The 22,385-nt window shown below is 41.0% G+C and overlaps 1 long non-coding RNA gene across 1 annotated transcript; it reads right to left on the minus strand.

The window, feature by feature from the left end:
* Positions 1–10,290: 10,290 nt before the first annotated feature.
* Positions 10,291–15,496, minus strand: LOC127531352 (uncharacterized). Its single transcript, XR_007938414.1, has 2 exons — positions 15,160–15,496; positions 10,291–11,471 (listed from the first exon to the last, which is right to left on the minus strand). It is a non-coding gene; the product is annotated as an uncharacterized LOC127531352 (long non-coding RNA).
* Between the last annotated feature and the right edge of the window lie 6,889 nt (positions 15,497–22,385).

A 22,385-nucleotide genomic window follows, 5' to 3' on the forward strand; every position in this document is an offset into this window, starting at 1 on the left:
TTTAATGGGAATCTTGGACAATGCTACTAACACTGCTGATAATCAGTGATGTTGATGTTCTCATGTTTTTGTTCACATGATATGTATCATTCTTAGTTCCCGATCCAGGACCTTCACTGAGAAAAAATCCACCATACTGGTTGACATATTAGATTACCCTAATTTTAAGAACTAAAAAGCACAACTTTGCCTACTTTCATCAAAGCAGAGTGTAAATACTGCATTTGTGTAGCTTGTCTGTCTGTCATATATCCAGACTCTCTCCTGAGAGACTCTTGAAAGTAGTTTAATTGATTTTTTAAACCATTATTTCATAGCATGGCTGTTTTTGCTTTTTTAGCTCCTCGTCATCAGTTACACTAACATTCCTTGGCTGTTTGACAAATGACTTTCTGTGTTTCTGCAGCAACACAAGGAGTTCTGTCTCTCGCTTTTCCACTTCCAAGGAATAAATTTAATCCGATGCAGGAAAACACATTCCAGGAGTCTTCAAAAAGTCCTTCAGGTTAGACTGGACTAACTAAACACTTGCGGACTGACTGACGCTGACAAAGGATAAACACACTTATCAGATGTGAATACTTCCAAATTGGTGAGTCATAGTAATACAACCAACTCCAGAAAATTATCACCTGAAGTATTTTGAATTTGGCTGCAGCAGCATTTTAAGAATGCAGGCATCATTTTATTCCAAATACTAAATACTATTTGGACACAAATAGTAAACGGAAATCAGTCTAATAGGGTAAAATCTGTACCCTTGTGTAGTGACTTAACTAAGTATTTTTTGTGGACATTAATCACCTTCCTTTGAACACTGGGGCCACTGCCACTCACCCAAAGCTCTATCTGCAATAAATTAAATAGGAAATAATGGTCTTACTTGTGTTAGTGATTATAGAAACTTTCAAAAGAAGCCTTGTTACTGGAGCTAACTGACTGAGCTAGTTCTACGATGACCGATAAAGATTTTTCTCTATTGAGCAGCATGTGGTGCAGTTTCACAACAAGAAGGTTCTCAGTGGAACCTGCTGGTTGCTGGTCTTTGGTCTGTGTGGTTTGCATGTTCTTCATGTAACCTTATTGAGGTGACCAAATCAACTTTCAAACTCACAGATCGTTGCGAATCCTCTGTAGAGATAAAAGAACATACTGGAAGGATGACCATCTCAGCAGCACCTTATCGATCAATCTTAAGCTTAAGTGAAAGGCACATGACAGCCTGTGGATTTAAGGGACTCTGTGAGCATGAGGAAGGAGATCGTCTGATCTGATGAGATAAAACTTGAGCTCTTCAGAAGAACTCCAAGAACTATGTCTGCTGAACTCAAGGTACTGTTCATAACCTGCTGATGCAGTTCCCACGGTGAAGCATGGTGGTGGCAGCATCATGCTATAGGGGTGTTTCTAAGCAACAGGTAAACTGGAGAAACTGGTCAGACTCGAGGGAAGGATGAATGCTATCCAGTACAGAGAGGTTAATGGAGAAACGTTGTACAGTATAGCTGAGACTGGACCATGTTTCACCTGGCAGAAACACATCAACCTGAAGAATGCAGCCAAGGCAACACTGGAGTGATGCTAGGATTGTCTTTGAGCCTCTGACGGCCCTTGATCAGCCCGTCATTAAAGTGTTAAGTAGCAAAGACAGTACAATAAAGTTACTATGATATTAAAGCTTGGATGTAGCTGAATTGTCCTAGCAGGCATTTGGCATTTGCTTGAGTAGGAAAGTGTAAAGGTGATATTTTGGAGGATTTCTATCATCCACTCATCCTTTCCTTTATCTGTTTAGTCTGTTCTGTCCTCGACTGACCCCACTGCTGTAGAAAGCAATGTCATGTGTTGAATGTTTCCTTCAGAAAGGATTTTATCATTTTATATCACAGTGGAGCCCACAGCGAGGGATTCCCTCCTCAAACTTTGTTGACCTCCACAAAAAAAAGGTAGAAATCATCTTTTCTTTCTCCATATCTGTCTTGATATTAAGCCACTGGTCCATATTGTAGCTTATCTATGAGGGAACAGTTCAATGGAGGCTTTGTGCATTTGTCTGACCAAAGTTCATTGCCAGGCCATTGGCTAACAGACAAAGCCTCAATAAACAGATTAGAAATATGTGCTTCTGTTAGATTCCAAACAAGAATGACATGTGCAGCTACTTTGCCAATTTTTGTTATGAAGCCAACATTTCATTGTGGATTACTTTCTATCTATCTGTTTACTGTCTCATGACTCTTTATCTCTGGTTCTTTTTCCATCTCTCACTTCTCACTCTGTCTCCACTGCTGTTGTCCACTGCAAACAAGTCAATCATTTGCAGCCATTTTCAATCAATACTGTTACTTTTAGGTATGTAGAGCACCTTCTTAGAAGGAATCAGAAATTATTATTAGTTGACTTTAACTAGTTTAACAAATGTTGATAAATTGAATAGTATGCAGCCAAAGTAAGAATGAACCATGAAACGGTCTAATTTGAAAACAGATCATCTTTCTTGCCTTAAATTTAGAACTGTGGTGAACAACACACAAACATACATACATACAAAGTACTTGCCAGAGTTGTGTTGACAAGAATTTGTTTTATTTCAAATGAAAATTAAGATTATGTGTGTTATGTCTTTGCTAGATTTTAGTGGAGATATGCTTACTGGCTTATTTGCAGAGACCTAAAGAAAATCTGTGGCAAAATATGAAGCCTGGCAAAGAAATAATACTAGAAAATGTCTCCTATTTTTCCTAACTAAGGTAACAGGTTAATTCTTGTCTTTTCAAGACAAAAGCAGGAATGTAAAATTGACAGGCTGCGTTTTTATTAGAAAGTACATATCAATATATCTTGGGACTATTTATCTGCGGGTGCAGTGGCAGCTCCTCAACAATGAAACTGTTCCAGCAGGACTTCCTTGTATAACCACAACCTGTCAGTTTTACATAGCTGTTTTTGCTATTAATAAAATGTTATTGGTGTATTTTTCAATATTGGACAGAGTTGCTAAACAACCTAACCACGTCTCTCATATTTAACACAAAGATATGAGCAGTAGCAAACCAACAAGCCCTCCACACTAAAAGACCCCATAGTTAATGTGTTTGTGGTAGAAGATAGGGTACAACCAAACTGTTAAAAATAACTTTGCTGCCATGGTTAAGACATGGTTTGGGTTTTACTATGATTTTTAATGAAACAAATAATGTTGCTTTAAAGAGGGATAAAAAATCTCAAGTCTCAGTGTTTTATTACCCCGTCCATCCACCCTCACTTCTTCACCACAGTGACTGTCAACTGGGAACCTCTTACTGTAGGAGAAATTAAATGACTGAATATAGTGACTTTCCCAGGTAGACCTCTCCATATCATCTGTACAATCTAATGATTGAAGAAATAATGTCTCAGTATAGATAAACTCTGAACTGACAACATTTTGTTGCGTAGTTTATGTATAGCAGGTGTGAGAATGTCATCATGTATTTGACTAATTTAAGTTTGATTGTGCAGAATTTTTCAATATTTCCAACCAGCAAGCAGAGATTAATGTCGTTGAGCAAAAGCAGCACTCAGCAAATCTGACAGGAAATTCCCAACAATGATCGATTCCATATTTGCTTGACCACCGAATCCTTCATTTGACTTCAGGGTGGAGAGGAAGGAAACTGCTTCAGTGGCAAAACCAACAAGTGATGATTTCAAGTTTTAGTTTTTGCCTACTACTCTTCTACTGAAACAACTTACAACATTAACTTAGAAGGATTAGTGATGTAGTGCTTGAAAGTCATGTGGTACTTCCTCACTGTCTGTCGTCATTAACGTCAGGCTGCTGTCTTCAAGTGCTTTCTTACACCTGTTTACCTGTGAAGTTTTTTTTCTTTTAGATTTGGGTTCCTGCCAGTCTTTCAGCTTTCTCACGCATGCATTTATTTCTGTCTTTTTTTTCTTTGATTAAAATAAATGCTTCTCCGAGGCGAAATGCACGGGGAAAACAGTGAAAAATAAAGCTTCAGCTCCCTGCTTTAGATGTGATGTTGATATATGACGGACAGGGTTCCACAAAAAGGTTATTGTGTGGCTTAATTGTGCCCGGTCGATCGTGACAGTGGTGGAGAGTGAGGTAAGGGTGCTGCCCGGATCGTAGGCTGGGCCGATCCCTACCCTCATGTTGCAACGGTTCCACAGCTGTCATCGCCTTATTGTCCCACCAATTACCCATAATTACTCCTGGCAGCGTCAGCGCCATTCAGCAGCGCTAACAACAGGCATTAGCTTCCTGCCTGTCTGATCAGGGAAGCTGCGGCTGTTTTAGTGTTGCCTCGGAGGAAGAAAATGCAAATGATCTGCTGTAAAGGTCACTGTAAGAGAGTGAAACTTTCTTCACTGCTCTCACTGAGCTGTGAGTCAACAACCATGTCAACAGTGCTGGACACCTTCTATCATATCTAGCTGATGCTTCATCCAAAACCCTTGCTATTTAATGTGAGAAAGAGCAAACATGAGGCAAATGCTCAACCTGATAGCTCCACCGAAAATGCAGAAGACGTGTCAGAGTAAAATTAGGTTTTTAACCAAATATGAAACCTTATAAAATAAGACCATTTAATTAGTAGCCTTTATTATTAACTTGTAGAGCCTGATGAACACACTATGCATGTAAATTCACTTAGTTATTGCTTGCAGTGAAGTGTAGATATCAAATGAAATTGCACAGCCTGACCTTTCTAACAATGCCAGTTGCTCGTCCATCCATCATCATAATTCCGATCTCAATACAACTGTGTATTTATCTCTACATCCATTAGTGTTGCTTGAACTCTTTGCCATATAAACGAGTTTATCATTGTGTGGCGCAGTAACAGCACAAGATATTAACGTACCTATGCAATATGCTGGCATCATCAGACAATGACACCAGTTTTTAGTTATGCTCATTATTTGTCCATACAGAAATAATCATGTAACAAAAACAGATGAAGCTTCTGCAAAGTAAGATCTTTAATTATCTTTTAATTTCTTCACCTGTTTTCTTACTCCTGCCTCATGGTTGAATAAGTCACAAAGTTCCTGTTGTTTCATAAGCAAGGCACTACCACACGTCCAAATAAAAAGCAGAACTCACCCTTTCTGGTGATACTAGTTGTTTCTCTGTGTGCCAAACAGTAATCTGCCTTGTCTCTGCATTGTCTGCAAAGTCTGAAAAAAGCAAGATACAGCATGTATGGCTAGACCTTATAATGACCAAGCTAAGACTTTAAAAGTAAAGGTGGTGACATTACTCTGGAAGTATTTCTGAGTTCATGAGGTTAAAAAGCTGTTTGTGTCATGGAACACTTGAAGATGATACTTTATTGATCTATTTATTGATAAATCATTTATTGAAATTGGACAATTTTATTCACTTGCTTGCTGAGACATAGAAGAGACTGCTACCCAGTATTTCTAAGTCTTATGTCTGTATAAGCGTCTATCCAAAGGTAACAAAATATTATATCACAGGATGTTTTGTGCTTGTTTGCTCCTTTTGTAGTGATTAATATTTATTTTTACAAAGAAATTCCTCACTAGGTTTAAAGCCACCAGCACACTCGACTCTATTTTCTTGAATGTTGGGGAAAACTTGACAATGAAGGACATGATTTGTGGTTTTATAACCCTGCACCATGTCCTGCAATGTTATGTTAGTGCAGTGCAGCAGAGTAGATAACTGCCATAGAACTCACATTGTGCTACATGCCCTAAATCATCCACTGTGAGGCTCATTATGTGGTACAGAGTACACTGCAGATGTTTCTGCTCTTCTAGTTATCACAGCTTTGTGTGTCTGTCTGCTACTGGTTATCCAAACCAGGGGTTTAATCATTACTGAAGGCCCAGACATGTTCCCATGCTGCGACTGATTTCACTGTCATTTTTCATCCGTGAGCGGCTGGAACAAACTTTACAGCTACAGCTCCTTCACTTAATCATGTTTTATGGCTCCTGTGACCCTTGCTGCCAAGAGAAGATGGTGGAAGAATGGCGGGAGCCTTAAACTAATAATTATAAACCAGCCCGCTTCCTCAGATAATACACAAAGCTGGAATGGTGGCAGTGGATCATATAGACATATATACAGGGAGTAGAATAAATAATGTAAGACTTAACTCTCAAGAAACAATTCCAAACACTGCAATGAAGATGTGTCCAAATACATGGCATTTGTTAGCTATGAAAGCGGCCTGGCAAGCTGCACTTCAGCTACTCTCTGTGAATTTGGAAAGCAATTTGGAACAGTCATCTAAGCTGAAAACAGTCACGTTATCTGTGCCAAACAGAAGGTGGATGTACCAAAAGAATGCCTCTTTTTAATGAAAAAGAAAAGAATTACAAAAACTATAGATCTATTGATACTCCAGATACGGTTTGTGAAACATGACCTTGTAATATAAATCAGTCAAACATTAGGTAGTCTTACAGAAATAGTATTGTAGTATAGCATTATATACTGTAATTCTTTATGAAATGCAGTGCTGTAATGACACTAACTATTTATGCTCACTTATTTTTGTCAAAAATACTTCTGCATTTTACGCAACAAACTACAAAACATTTGCTACTTCCAGGACATCTATGCTGTCCTAGAAGAAATACAAATTCAATATTGTATACAACAATATATATGTTTACATCAGCCTTTGTAAGCTCGTACAAAACCCAGCCAGGTTGTGACAGTAAAATCAGAGTGTGTTGAAGTGAACCATAGTGTGTTCTAAAATTCACTCTTCTCCACTTAGAAAAAAAAGAGTATTTTCTTTTGCAAAATCTTCACAGTGTCATTTTAAAATCCCTTTTCAATGTTCATGTTATTGTCCACCCCCTGCAATGCCTATGAGTGCTGACACTTTGCCAAATTGCAGTATTTCACACACAATATCAGAAAAGGGTGGCACATTGAACAAGGAAGTTCTATTTTACGATTTTGCGGCGTGCCTGCATAACTTTTACACCTCTCTGTGCCAGCGTCAATACTGGAGGCCTCCAAACCACACTGCACCCGCTTCCAGGACGCACACTGTGAACTCACAACAACTTTCCTGTAGAATTAGTTTATTAAGAAGACAGACCTTCATAATATTCTCACGAGGCAGGACCAGGGTCGGTTGGAGAGCTGTCGCCGAGCTCATGGCACCAATGCCAACACCTCTGGGTGGAGACAGTCTCAGGAAAGTGGTAACTCTTTGAGTACAGCCAACATTTCTTATTCAGCATGTAAGATTTAAACACAGAGAACCGTAAGTCCTGAGTTGATGTCAGACATCCTGGAAGGCCTCCTTGTTGCAGTGACCCGGTGAATTTCTCCATATTCAATTAACTTGTGCTGTGGTTTTTGCACAGTGTATCAAATGTGAGAGAGGTTTTATTAAGTGAATGTAGATCTGTAACGTCTAAACACGCTGAAACACGGCTCTCCAAGTCTTGGATGTGACTCAAATCAGAGAAGACACAGCTGAAGTGAACCCAAATCTGTAAACGGTCAGTCTTGGGCTCCACTCAGCTCCCACAGTCAGACTGAAGAGCCTTTTTATGATCTGTTTATGTTGCTCAAAGAAGCCGCCATTTTCCAGACCCCCACCAGTTTGGTCCCCTGTACCTCCCTCCCCATGGATACATCAGGAAACTCTGTATCCAGCAGCGTGGGAACATAGTAACCAGCCTTAGGTGCTGACAAAATGGTCCCCCTGACTGTACACAAACACCTCTTCATGGGAGCACCCATGCTCACGCTGTCAGACACAAATACTCACAGCGCTGTGCTTCCACCCCGCGTCCCCCTGTGCTGTCCTCACCTGCAGCAATAACTTTGTCACATCATAAAAAAACAGTCGCTAAAATGAACACCATTTCCACATCCACCTTGGCCTGAGGTAGCGTGCGAGGAAACACCCCGCTCTGTAGACGACGCCAGCTTTCACCGTGTCTCCTGCACTTCGCTCTCAGACCTGCACAGCCGACCAGACAGCATAACAGTTTCATTGTACGAGCTGCATGTATTTCTGCCCTTTTGGCTCTCTGATACCACAATGCACGTATTATTTACATGCACATTATGCATGGTGGAAAATGCTTTCATCTCAGGGCAGGGTTTCGCAGCAGCTCTGGTCTCTTGGTTGTGCAGATGTATTGAGTGGAGACGAAGGTCTGCGCCTGACACAAGCCACACTCAATCTGGACTGAAGGAAAGCAGCGGCGGCCGCAGGCGCTCTGCACCAGGAACCTCATCGCAGCTCTGCCTGCGCTTTCCATTCATTTATTTTAGTTCCCCTTCTTCTTTAATTGCCTGTTCTCACAGAGCTCAAAGGTGGCCAGGGGGTTAAAACAGCCATACATAAGGAACTTTCCATGTTCATTAGATTGGCTTGCATCTGCCTGATTAATAAGATTTTGATTTTGTCTGCCAAAAATCACTCTTCTAGCAAACCCTTATAGCTCAAAATGGCATTAATAACGGTAGCTGTGCAGGCGGAGGCTTAATTCAAAAAGCTCAAGCTGCTTTTACTTCTGTAATTATGTGATTTATACCCCCACCAAAACCTATCCCGTTTTTTATTTTGTTAAAAATTTTCCACCTCAATTTCCAGTTACATCCTTAAATGCTGAAGGAGCCCAAATTAAGCGGCCACAGTGGCAATCTGGTTCCTATTTTGGGACGTAAAAGACTGAAAATGAAAAAGAAAAAGAACAGAGAGAGAAAGAGAGCGGGCTGCTGCCTGCCACCACCAAGATGCTAACCATTTCCATGTGTCTGTGTGTCTTTGCTAAATCCCCCACTCCGCCTTCGCCTTTTTTTTCCGGCCGTGTCCCGCTGCTTCTTCCCCTCGCTAAACAGACTATAAAGAGCACGCATGGTAGTGGGAGGGACTCAACAAGGTGCAAGCACTTTAGGCAGCCAACCACATTCTTCCTTCCGGGGCTCGGCTCCTCTTTGCCTTCCCTTGATTGGCTGTGGCGGCTGCACAGATGTTCCTTCTTTAATGATTTTTGTAACCATTAAGTTAATAGTTGTTTATGGCAGTGAAATGCAGGAATGTGGGGGGAAGGGGAGGAAGGGGAGGAGGCTGATGGATAGAGAAGCAGGGGACTTTTAGAGGGAAGGGGGGGTATGATGATGGGATAAAGATGAGGAGGGGGCTGGCAGACTTTGGGCCAACTGTGGTGGAGACTGTGGGTTGACGTTACAAGGGGGATGGAGACAGGGGCTTCACACATACTCTGTCATGTACAGACGCAAACGCACACTTACACTCTGCCACATGAATCCTTCATGGACCATCAAAGTCATGAACACAGAGATCCAGACACAAAGGCTCTTATACTCTGGATTGTTTCAAGGACTGATTCAGTACAAAGTCGAGATAGAACAGCTTGTCCCCAGTCAGATACAAAAATGAGAGAGTTTGATTTGTAATGACATGATCCACTGTAACTTAAAACCTTGCAATAGATCATTTGCAACCAGGACTTGTAATAAAGCTGCAACATCTGAGGAGCTATTTCTGGAACTGCATGTTCCCATTCATTTTTCCTTTAGAAAATGTTAGGTGACTCATATGTAGAGCACTTCTACAGCTTGGATCAACATTAAAATCTCCAGGGTCAGCCATTATAAGCCAGGCCTGGTTCTATAGGGGTGCAAAGCATGCATTGCACACTCAATTGGATATTTTGCACCTTAATTTGAATGATAAAGGTATTGTCATTTATTGTCAGTAGTAAGTATGAACTCTTTCTGAGTGCACTGCGTGATGGTTGGAGTGAAGATCTAAGTTGTGCACGTCTGCTGCTTGGTTGCCTCAAACTGCAGCTGGACAAATTCAGTCTGCAGAGTTTTGCTAACTTTCCAAATATTGCTACATGGATATTCAAAATGACTGGGGATGCTGAAGCCAAAAACTGGCAGAAATGCAGCCTCCACAGCTGCAGACACCGAGGCATGTTATGGTGACTGCAGTGATATCAGCAGCTAGGTTATGATGAAGACTCCAGCCAAAGGTAGCCCAGCTGTTTCAAATGAGGAAGCGCCTGAGCTGGTTGTGTCTAAATCAATACCCAACTTATCTGTACAGAGGATTACTGCCTTTTCCAGCTGTGCTTCAGTATTATGTTATCATTGGGGACCTCACTTAAGACAGTTAACACATTATCTCTTATTATCTGTTAATTATGTTGATTACAGTTGAGTTTCCAAATGCAGGTGACCTAAATCAGGATATTAGAGCACATATTCATTCACAAATATAGTATTTTCATATTCCCTACTTAAAATACAGCCTTTGAAATACTTTATTACAGAAATTTTAGTAAGTGGGAAATAGGAATACTTCCATATCTACACGCCTTCAGGTAATTTCTTCAGCCCCGGCACCACCCTTCTCTCTTCTGAAGCCATTTAATCATTACGCAACATGGATTGACATTTCAAAATTCAGCCAAAATATTTTGCAGAACTCTGAGCAAAATCTTAGGCGAACTACCCTGACTCATAACCACATAAATGTCCTTCCTGATTATGCTATAACCTGAACATGCTTTTTCGGCTTACATTATTTGCTTGTAAGACAACAAACACAGGCAATTCATTTGAAAAAAATTCACCAAAGTCTCACTTATTTAAAAATACATTACATTTCTTGACCTTACCTTCCAGCCACGATGAAGTTCCACATGCATCTTTCATATTGATGTGTACAAGTACAAAACACGACACTGGATTTTATTAAGTAGTGATCTTATTATTTGGAGGGTTTTGCTGACTGGTAGCTTAGCCTCAGTGACGACATAAAGACTTCCAGAGATCTTTGCCCACTCTGTTGAGGCCAGTTCCTGTGAACTGATTGGCAGGTGTTTATCCTGTTTTATTTGGTTGTTAATCCAATAAAAAATGCTGAGTATTGTTTATTCGCAGTTCTATAAAGGCTTTAGTTAAGCCATTAAGAATAAGGCGTTTATTGTTTTCGATAAAACTTCAGCATGTGACAGATTCCTCAGTTCTACTTGAATAAATTCTAAATTGCTATTTAATTTATTTGTACAATCAGACTAGCAACTGTTGTGCAAATAATAGTGACCAGTTTAGTCATACATTTGAATGGGAAAACACAGCGCATAAAAGGCCTCTGAAAGAAGGATGCATTAATTATGTGAGACAGCAGGAGATTAATGGTTACTGGAAAACACTGTAAAGAAAACAGTACATCTTTCAGCTACTTTGGAAGCCCCTCAGTCTGTGTGTTTATGCATGTTTGTGTGTGTATGCTTATCACTATAGCAGAGCACACATGTAGCACATTACACATTCATTTCCCTCGTGGTATTTGAACTTTCCCTCAGACTTCTGTTGCCATCCCACTTCCTCCTGCTGCTTTGTTTCATGAGTCCCAGTGGACAGGAGCATCCATCTCAATCCGGTCAGGCATCTGTCCATACTGCAGGAGCCTCCACTGTATAAACACATGAGAAACACAGCGGTTACTGCCTTCATTCACTCTCAGTCACTAAATTAATGGAGGGGGGCAATCCACAGCTTCATGGAAGACTTTCAGAGCACCACAGTGGGGCCCCAGTCTCTGGCCAGGTACAGTCATAGGGAGGGGCGTGGCCTGGAGGTCAGAATGAGTCCCAGGTGTCCCTCAGAGGAGAGGTCGGCTGGTTGTGGCTGGGACTGTGGCTATCGCTAACGACGCTAACACAAACCTTCTGTCACAGCCATATAAAATGCTGCCCCTTATTAAGAGGGGAAAATGAGGGATGTGTTTCCTATAGGGTCCCTTGAGGGGCTCTGTGGAGCGTGACGTGGAGGGATTGTGGGGCTGGAGAGAAGCACTAATATATACTTCTGCTGTATGTATCTATTAATCTGTCCTCTCTAGGGCAAGACATCAAATCTCCCATGAACGATGTGGAGAGTCAGCAAGCACGTGTGTGTGTGTGTGTGTGTGTGTGTGTGTGTGTGTGTGTGTGTGTGTGTGTGTGTGTGTGTGTGTGTGTGTGTGTGTGTGTGTGTGTGTGTGTGTTTGTTTGCTGATTTGGTCGTGTTTTGTTTTTTTTATGAATGAGGCCCCTCCTGAAGCAGACTCTAAGCACAGCTCACATTCATTACATGAGACACAGTTATTCCTGCTTGAACCAAATGAGCTGAGATTAGCTGCAACCTTCCCGTATGGACGTGTACATCTTGTTAAGACCAGAACACTGAAGTAATGAATGTAAAACACATTCCACTGTAAAGATTAAGCAATTAATCTGTTCATGTTGTAAAATGTTTGCAACAATTTTCTTTTGCTAAAACAAAAATCTGTTATCAAAAGTATTTCATTTGAATTCATTAATCACCCCAGCTCAAGATGTAAGACCTTTATTTGTCACAAGCACAGTTATACAACACAATATAACACACAGTGAATGTATTGAGCATCTGTATCATATTGAAACAGTAATCATAATAAAAATTATATATATATATATATATATGTTTTGTTTTGTTTTGCAGGTGTGTAACTTTACTGTTTTGGTTCAGTCTTCACTATTCTCATCAATAGCATGTAGCAGGTAGTGGAAAAAACTCCACAAATGGACATTAGTAACTAAGTAATGAAGAAACAATCATTAAACAGTTAAAAAAAAAACATTTTAATGTGAGTTGATAGAGACCAAAACAGAGTTAAATCAAGAATGGATCTTGGACTTTCTTTTGTCAGCTGTCCAGAATGGCTAAAGCAACACTAGTGTGGGTCCGTATCTACTGGTGAGAAAATGAGCTTTAAGAGGTGGTAATACATATGTGTCAGCATGTTGTGCTTTTTCAAATAAAGCCAGTATTGCACATTTGAGGTTGGGTTAGCAGAGAAATTGATTTCTCTGTTGGCACAGAATATGCACATTTGAACATTCCTACAGTGAATGTCAACAGGTATAATCAGTATGCATGTACTGTATAGCTTTATGTACCCCAATACTGAGTAATTTGGCTGTTTATATGTTTTGTGGTTCAGGAGTGACAAAACTGACTTTCTCTTTGACTTTCTCTGATAAGCACAATAGCTTTACTTTAAGCAAGCCCTGATCCAGGCAACTGTAACCCAAACCACAATGTTACAGTATAAATATCCTCTCAACTCCCCCAGTTCTCCCTGCATTACTGTACCTATATGCATCGGCTTAAATACCTCAGATTTAATGCTACACTTCACCTACCAGTCTCACCTCCTAAACAGCTGAGCGCTACAGCGGCTGCCTAATCCCCCCCAGTTAATCCTGTTTCTATCTGCAAGTCGGCCGCGTCCATCAACAGGAAATTAACCCCAGCTTCCCTGTAATGTGAAACAGCATTGGGCTCCATAACAGCAATGCTCATTCACAAGTCTTACACACACACACACACACATACACACACACACACACACACACACACACACACACACACACACACACACACACACACACACACACACACACACACACACACACACACACACACACACACACACGCGCGCTCACACACATTGTTAAAAATATGCCCTGATGCCTGGGACTGGGGTGAGGATGAAGTCATCAACACACATGTAAGAGTTAGAATTCGGATGCACACACATGCACACAGAGAATTTCATGCAGCCACACACAGGCAGTATTCCCACCACTAAGTGGCTGCGGAGACAGCAGTGTTATGGCTTCATTGTGGGCAGACGTACAGCTGGGAATGTGGGACGTGCAGGCTGGAATACCTGGCGAGGCAAAAAGTCTGGGAAAGGAATGCTGTATTGACAGGAAGGTATGGAGAGGAAACTCTTGGTATGTGCAGTGAAAACAGAGGCCACAGTTGTCAACTGACAATGTCCTTTATGGCTAAAGGTGGGAGTGTTTGATTTATGTGCAGAGAGGGCGGTGAGATAAGGTGGAAAACAGAAGGGTTTAAAGAGATTGATATCTAATCATGAAGCAAAAGAAAAGCAGTATGCTGGTCCAAGTCCATGTGTGTGTGTACAGACAGCAGAAGGGAGCGTCATTAGTGCTGATAAGGTTTCATTATTGGCTGGTTCACTCCAGGTGGAACATTCGTCAGCTCCACCTGGGAGGCTGCCACGTCCTCATAATGTGCTGTGCTGCTGGTGTTAATGACTCCTGTGGACATTTGTGGATTGACATCATTGTGCGTCATCACTCACAGAAGACACATGGGTAATGTTTGCATATAATGTTTGACGCCACAAAGTAAACACAGGCCATGAACACTATATTCACCACAGAATCAGTAGAGGATGATTTCAGAATCAGAAGTTATTAGAATTCATTCAGTGATATAAATGGTAATCCACCCCATCAGGCTTAATGAGGAGACATTTGGCAGCACAAATGAACATTCTGCAGGTCTGCTAAAGCTTTGTCGTCATCCAGAGAGTATTTACCACATAAAATAACTAAAATCATTCATTTTTGAGGATTTTAAAGCTGGATAGGCAGCATTTGTTGGCATCGTTGCAAAAAAAATTCCATACAAACCTGTCAGCAGCTTGCGATTCAAGTGGTCAGAGGGGAAACTAGACTTCTGGTCTTTCGCTTGACTCCATTTTCAGGCCAGTTATGGGACACTTCATTTTGCTGGAGAACTTTAAATCTATTAGGATCCAAAATGTCCATGATAATACTTTACCTTTACTGTGATGAAAGCAGATACTAAGATTAAAGACGAATGATCCTAGCAAATAATGTCATGCAAGTTTTTTCCCCTTCACAAGATGTTAAGAAGAGCTGAAGTTTGTTTCTTCCATCTGTTTAGAACTATTTCCTCTGAGTTCATTGAGTACCTGCAACATCAAACTGCACTAGGATCCAAACATGCGTCTGTAAAGAGAAAGAGTTGCACACATTTGCACCAGTAACTTCTTTAACATCATATTCTTATAAATTGACCCTGAGAGAGCATTTAGAGGTAAATCACACACTGTGGGCCTACTTGTCTTGTCACTGTTGGAGAAATCAAAAGTTAACAGACTTTTAGTTATTTGGAAACTTTCAGACGCTGGTATTAGTTATATGTAGCCTGTTATTGCATTATTAAGTTTTATACATCACTTAGGACCCATTTACATGACAACATTTCACCAGAAAAAGAAAAAGTATTTCCTTTACCTTGTTGGGTTTTCCAGACAATGGAGTCAAAAAAATCTGCGTTCCTTCCAGCGTTACATTGGAACGCTGGAAGGACTGAAAACGCTGTCGTATCCACGCCAAGCTTTTGGTCGGTGATGTAACTTTGTAGAGGCGCACCCCACGTGACCACTACCCTTTCCTCCACAGACCAGAAGAAGTACAGCCGCAGATATAGAGGTGGGTATATATCGAAAGCATCTTCGTTGATAAGCAGTAATGGCGAAACAAATACATGCTTTGCTGAAGGAGATTCAATACATTCAGTAGACTCAGCAGCACAAGCCAAGCATGGAAGTCCGCCGTTGTTACTGTTGTTGTCCAGTTCGTGCATGGCAACAAGAATAAAAGTGTAATGCGCATGCACAAAGCAAAGCATGATGTAAGCGTTCTCTCTGAAATCTCTGGCTACTCGTTCACACGGCAACGACAACTGTTTGAGGAAAATCCCACTCTGGAGGCTGTATTCTAAAGTTTCCATTTTAGGTCATCTTAAACATTGCTTCTGTGTAAACAGGAGGCCGCAATGCATAAAAAACCTTTGCATTTCATCCACAAATCGTTGTCGTGTAAATAGGGCCTTAGTATGTTGTCTAGTCTTGTGTGAATAGCTAATATTCATTAAAGAGAGTAACACTAAGGACAGTAACATCACAAACAAAGTGTTTGCTTTTTTGCGTTTTTCAGATTTTTATGTAGTGCAGCTTTCAATGTCTGCACTAAATCTCATGGAAATCCATTCAGAAGGTGTAAATCTACTGATAGACCACTACTGCAAAGCTTCACAGCTAGCGTGCTTAAAAAGACGTGTACATGAATGAACAGGCTGTCTGACTGCATCTCTGTTTTCATACATCACAACAAACAGGACAATATGAAAAGTGGCTGGTGTCCAGGTCTTCCAGCATCAGTCTGATTAGGACAATAAAAGCTGGAGGTCACTCCAAACAATCTGCACAGAGATTTAACATGACGTCTTAAAGTCTGACAACCTTGAGTGGTAGTGAACCACAAAAAACGGAGAAAAGAAATCATGCACTCATACAACATCTGAAAGTGATCTACTTTCCAGCTACTAACTTACTCTGACACCAACACTCATACAGCCACCGTCTAAAAAACTCTCTCAGAGTAACACCAACACTATCCCCAAACCCACATCTACTTAAGCTTAGAGTAATGTATTGGCAAATGCTCCCTCCCCATAACATTAAATTCCTCAGGCTCATTAGGTAACCTCAGTGTGGGTTTGAAACTCTGAAGACATACATGGACATTCCCTTAAAGCGAGCTACAGTTAAAAATAAATCCATACATGCAGGGAGCATCAGTGTTTGTTAAGGCCAGAGATTAATGTGGAGCAGCCTGGGTCTATTAGTCTCTGCTTTAAAGCTCTGTGCACTTCAAACGAAGGAGCAGATGTTGCTGATTTATTAACACAACAAGGAAACTGCTAATGGTATCTGCACTTTATTTGTTTTGGCAAATTACAAAGTAGCAAAGTCATTTGAATTGACAACCATGGTAATGCTGAGAAATCTGTCAGGTCCAGCGTCTCAGCCCTGAGCAGATGGACGGTGGGCTTCATCCAGCGGCGGCAGCAGATTGTTGGCTCACAGTCTGATGTGCCACAGCTTCAGGTCGCAGTGGTCACTACAGCCCCATACGGCCTTCCATACAGTTCTATTGTCCGTACACAATACAGACAGAGAGCCACAACACGGGCACTAGGGCAAATACTTGTACACACACTGGGGTGAGACAAAACGCTCCAGCAGTGAGGCTGCACTGAATCCCACCAAGATTTAGACACTGACACTTTTAAAGAAAATGTTAAGGATGTCACCAGATACCATTTTTGAATGGTTTGATTTTGTTAGATTAATGTTTTAATCCCAACACTTTTCACTACAGGATCAGGCTATGCAGTTTTTCATTTACACTAAAGCCCTTTTCAGACGTGGGACATGTAACCCTGCAGGCTTCATCGACCTGTTAAAATGTCTTCAGATTCAGATTCAGAAAAATGTATTTGTCCCTGGGGTGACGGTTAAAAAAGCATGTAGAGCAGGCAGTGCAACAATGACGTAATATAGACATAGGGACTAATATATACACAAATCTAGAGCAAGTGATATAAGAACAAAAAGAAAAAGAAAAAATAAGAAAAAAGACCAAAAACACAACTTGGTAACATACAAGTGGAAATATGTCATACTAGTGCAAATACGAATGGAAAGTAGGTGCAATATGGCAGTGAGGTACGTACAAGAATATATCACTGCAGATATTAATTGTAGAGTGCAAAATGTTATAGTTCACAGACAGGTCTCACACAGAAACAAACAGAGGTCACGTTTAGATTAATATTTTTACAACTTCATTCAAACATAACCACCACAGTGACAGAGAGCCACAGTATGTGTACAATATTTGTCATTCATGCATGATCGGACAGAACATCAAATTATGTATAATGCAGGATAATGCACTAATAAAAGGTTCAGTCTGATTGCAGCTTATCACACTGTTCAAATTACGAATAGCCTAGTTTATGTATGTTTTCCTAAACATGTAAATTCTTTCCATGTGTGATGATAATCTGCTACTTTACAAACAGTAAAATATCCTGACAGCTGTGATGGAGCCTGAGGACTACTGCTGTGTAACAAATGATTTGACTGTGGCCGCTAAACTGTGACTGTGTGACAGTTCATCTGTCTGATGTGGAAAAGTTCAGACTTGCTGTTAGATTCTGATTGATCCTGTATCCAGGTCAAGGATAATTTATAGCTATATGTAATAAATGAAGTTCACCCGTGTTGTTCCACCTATGTGAATGCATGTAACTCTCTCTCTCTTTGGAGACTCTCAGATGAATCCCGCTGTTGTTTTATGATGCAGGTATTTAATAAATCCTTTAATGATGCTTCAACAGGGCAGACTTATATTAATGAACTGAAGAATATATTCTCATTTTACCGCATATGGCTACCATTGTGTTTTTTATTTTTGCACGTTTTATGTCTTACGTTTACATGCACATCTTGCCAAAACCATAAAACTGAAAGTTCATTTAAAGTACAGCCCGGTGAATGTAGCCTCCTTCCCTATAAAAGTTCCTACAGTCATCTGTATTAGAGGATGAATCTATAATTAACCACCATGCCTTTACCACACTTTTCCCAAGGAGATGATTCACCACCTTCAGACTTCCGTGAAAATGTCAACACCAATTCTCCCCAGCTCTCCTCAGGGTGCATTTAAACAGCAATCCAATTAAAGCCGCATGCTAACCATCGATGTAACTGCATCAACAGCAAAGGATCATTTGGTGGAAAAACACATTGTGGCCTTCTGGTTAACAGAGGATGTTTTCCATTAATAGGAGGGAGCTCTCACTGGCAGACAGTAAATGAGCCAACAGGCCTCTGTGTTTTCACATGTGAGCGAGACTGGGCAGCATGTTTTCTGTGATGTGTTTCAGCACAGACAGGAAAATGGACATAGAGTGTGCATGTATAATTGTGTTTGTGACAAATAAAGGTCGTGTAGAGTGATGGTTGCTGGAAATGTTCCTCTGTACCCCTATGTAGATATTGCATTAAAATCAGCCGTTTCCAGCTAGAATCATTTACCACATTAACAATGTCTAGACTAGATTGATCATTCATTTTAAGTTATCTTCATTTCAAAAGTAAGGATATCTCTAAGTGACTCCAAACTATTGAACGGTAGTGTATGCAATAGGGCTGTGTGATGTATGCATGTGAATGGACGGGATGACTTGAAATCAGACTTTTTCAAATGTGTCTGTGTTCAAATGCAAACAGCTCGTGTTCTCAGTGCAGACTATACATAGTTCTCCTCAGCATTCATGTCCGTTGTGCACATGTGTGTGTCTGTGTGTGAAAGAGAAAGGAGATGATCCCTATTTAGAAGGCCGGGGGAGACGAAGGGCGGCATCATGGAGTGGTGGGGGTAATTTTCATACCTGTCCCATTGGTAATGGTTCACAAATTTAATGGGGCCCCAAATAAGGCAGAAGGATTCGATGAAGCTCCTCTAGTGTGGAGAGAGAAGAAGGGGGCAGAGAGAGAGAGAGAGAAAGAGAGAGAACTGCATCAGTACAGTAAGAGAAGTTTAGATGAAATAAATCCATGTTTGTTGGTGGTGCGGCATCACCAATCTCCACAGAAGTATTGCAAAGAGCATAGACAATTAAATAGAAGTTTACACCATGGCAACCAAGCACACTCACACTGCATATGACTGTTTGAGAATGACTAATTAACCTCAGCATGTCTTTGGACTACAGTAGGAAGGCAGAGAAAGCCTGAATCAACATGTAAACTCCACACAGAAAAATACCCCACCAGAGATTCGAAATCAGGGCCTTCTAGTTGTAAGACACTGAGCCACACCAAGAAGTGCATTTAATTGTTGAAATGAATTAATAATTAATTTAAGTACTGGATCTACAATTTTCTTTTATTTATGTACACTTCAGTCATTTTTCATCCTCGATTAGTGACTGCATATATGACATCATACTTCTTATCTGATAGGCCATGTAAAGGACATGGAAATAAAAAAAATATTGTTCTCCTTTACTGTGTAGCTTTTCTCGGATGACAAGTTTTTATTTTTGTTTTAAATTCTCAAATTTGTATATTTCCAAAGGGTTACTCATTAAGATACTGTTGGTCGCTGGATCTGACTGCTGATGTTAAAATAAACTCCATCCAGGACCTGGTTTCATGGTGAGCACATTCACATGTGGTTTTAGTCTTGAACAAAAAAAAAAAAATGTAAATTTTACATTATATTTTTAGGCCGTATTCTTATCTACTGCAGACTTGTGTGTGCAGCAGGACAGAGACAGACAGACGGAGAGTGAGCGAGGAAAAAAAGAAGGATCAGAAGGGAGGCAGCCGAGTGAAAGAGGGGTTGGAGAGCTGCAGGGTGAAAATTGCAGGAGTGGGATTATGAAAGATTACTGTGCAGGAGCAGGAGCAGGATGTGGGGGAGCCAGAGAGAGTTAGCTTTCATCTGGTCACACAAGACAAAGGAGCTGCCAGTGACGAGGTCGGTCCCCCTGCAGCCATGCTGGATGGTGGATGGGGTGTTGGGGAATGGCAGTGCGCGTGTGGGTGGGTGGGTAAGGTGGGTATAAAAGTGACAGAGAAACACAACATGATAAAAGTCCTGGCCTAAAACAAAACAGTGTTTGAAAACTCAGCAAATTATTTGAGATAGTCAGTTACTTGTAGTGGCTGACGTAAATCAAAGTGGGACTTTTTGCTTATTTTCAACTGAATGACGTGGAAACCCAAACTGTGAGAGCTGTGTACTCACACACACACACGCACACACACACAGACATAATGATGGAGTCAGAGGGGAGGTCTCCAGATGAATGTTTGTAGTCTAACAGAAGCCTCTGTGCAGGCAGACAGTCTAATTACACCTCTGCACCACACCACGCTACTGTCTTACTGTAGGTTTAGCACAGATGAAGGGTTTCTTTGTGAGTGTGTAGGAAAGGGAGAGAGAGTTCACGTCTTTTGTTCACTTGAATTTGTGTATGTATGCGTTTGCAAAGTGTGCATGTGACTGTATACGTGTGTGTGTTGGTGCAACTTCTCAGGTTCCAGCTCCTTCCGTTCAGGCGTGAACTGAAAGCATTGCATGAGTTGTGTGTGGGAGACTAAGTGTGTGTGTGGAGGGTTTACATGCATGTTTATATATCAGTCACCAGCCTATCTGACTTTGCCATCTCCCCCTCTTCTAACTCACACTCATTCATTCATTCAAGCAGGTCTGAGAAGGAGCAAGAGTGCCACTGTCATTTGTCTATGTCGTCTGCTCAGCCATATCTAATGACCACTAACAGGCCATCTGGACTACCTCAACATACAGACCTTTACTCCCATTTCAGCAGCCACACTGTTTACACTCTCATACATTCACGCACATGAACTCACACACGTTCCCTTCTCTCTCTCTCCCTTTAATGTTTTATCTGTGTGTACATAAATGCATGTGCATAATCACTTTGGCCTGTTCTGTACATATACAACACACATCTGCAAACACAGTGAGATACACAACAAAATCAAGTATCACGTGCAGGTTTGCAGACTGTTTGTGCACATTGTGCATGCACAGAAACCTACCCTTTCACACTGTGAGCGCACATGCAGTACATGCACACACACACACACACACACACACACACACACACACACACACACACACACACACACACACACACACACACACACACACACACACTTACAAATTTGGACTTGCTGTTTTAAATGGAAACATTTTTAATAAAACATATAATAAAGACAGATGTTTTTTTTTTTACAGTGAATCCAAGTTATCCTGACTATAGACTGTACAACAAAGATGGATCCAGGCCTGAAAAGCAAATCCAGTGCACAGGTACTTTAAACCTTCATTCTTTGTAGCAGCCAGTAGGGAGCGACTCTTCTAGTTGGAAGAAAATTTTATTGTGTAGCAGCCAATGAGAAATTGACTCTACTTCTCCTTTGATTTGTTGCCTCGATAAACAATCTCATAATGGGTCTCAAATGCTAACTTCGAGACTTTTGGAATTCAGTGTGATGTTCACTTTGTAAGTTATAATACCATTTATGGTAAAAACAGATAATAAAGCAGGACATGTTTTAGAACAGGGCCAGCTCGTGATTGATCCATCACTACTACACTGATCAGCCACAACATTATGACCACTGACAGGTGAAGTGAAAAATATCCATCATCTTGTCTTAAGGCAACGTTCTGCTGAGAACGTGGATGTGGATGTTTGACATGTACCACCGACCCAAACATTGCAGGCCAACAACCTTCAACCCACCCATGGCAACAGCAGTCCTTGATGCCAGTTGCCTCCTTCAGTAGGATAATGCACACCGACACACTGTAAAAATTACTCAGGAGTGGGCTGGGGAACACAACTAGAGTTAAATTGTTCACTCGGGTTCCACACTCCTCAAATCCCAGTCTCAGTTAGCATATGTGGGATGGTCCAGGATCAGTTTGATCTAGGTAGGCCCCACCCAGCAACAGGACCCACAGAATCCACTGCCACCATCCCGGTGTCACAGCACATCCCCAGAGGTCTTTAGTCCATGAACCACTGGGTCAGAGGAGTTTTAGCAACAGAAAGGGGACCA

The sequence above is a fragment of the Acanthochromis polyacanthus genome, chromosome 20 (assembly GCF_021347895.1).
Source record: "Acanthochromis polyacanthus isolate Apoly-LR-REF ecotype Palm Island chromosome 20, KAUST_Apoly_ChrSc, whole genome shotgun sequence".
Taxonomy (NCBI): domain Eukaryota; kingdom Metazoa; phylum Chordata; class Actinopteri; family Pomacentridae; genus Acanthochromis; species Acanthochromis polyacanthus.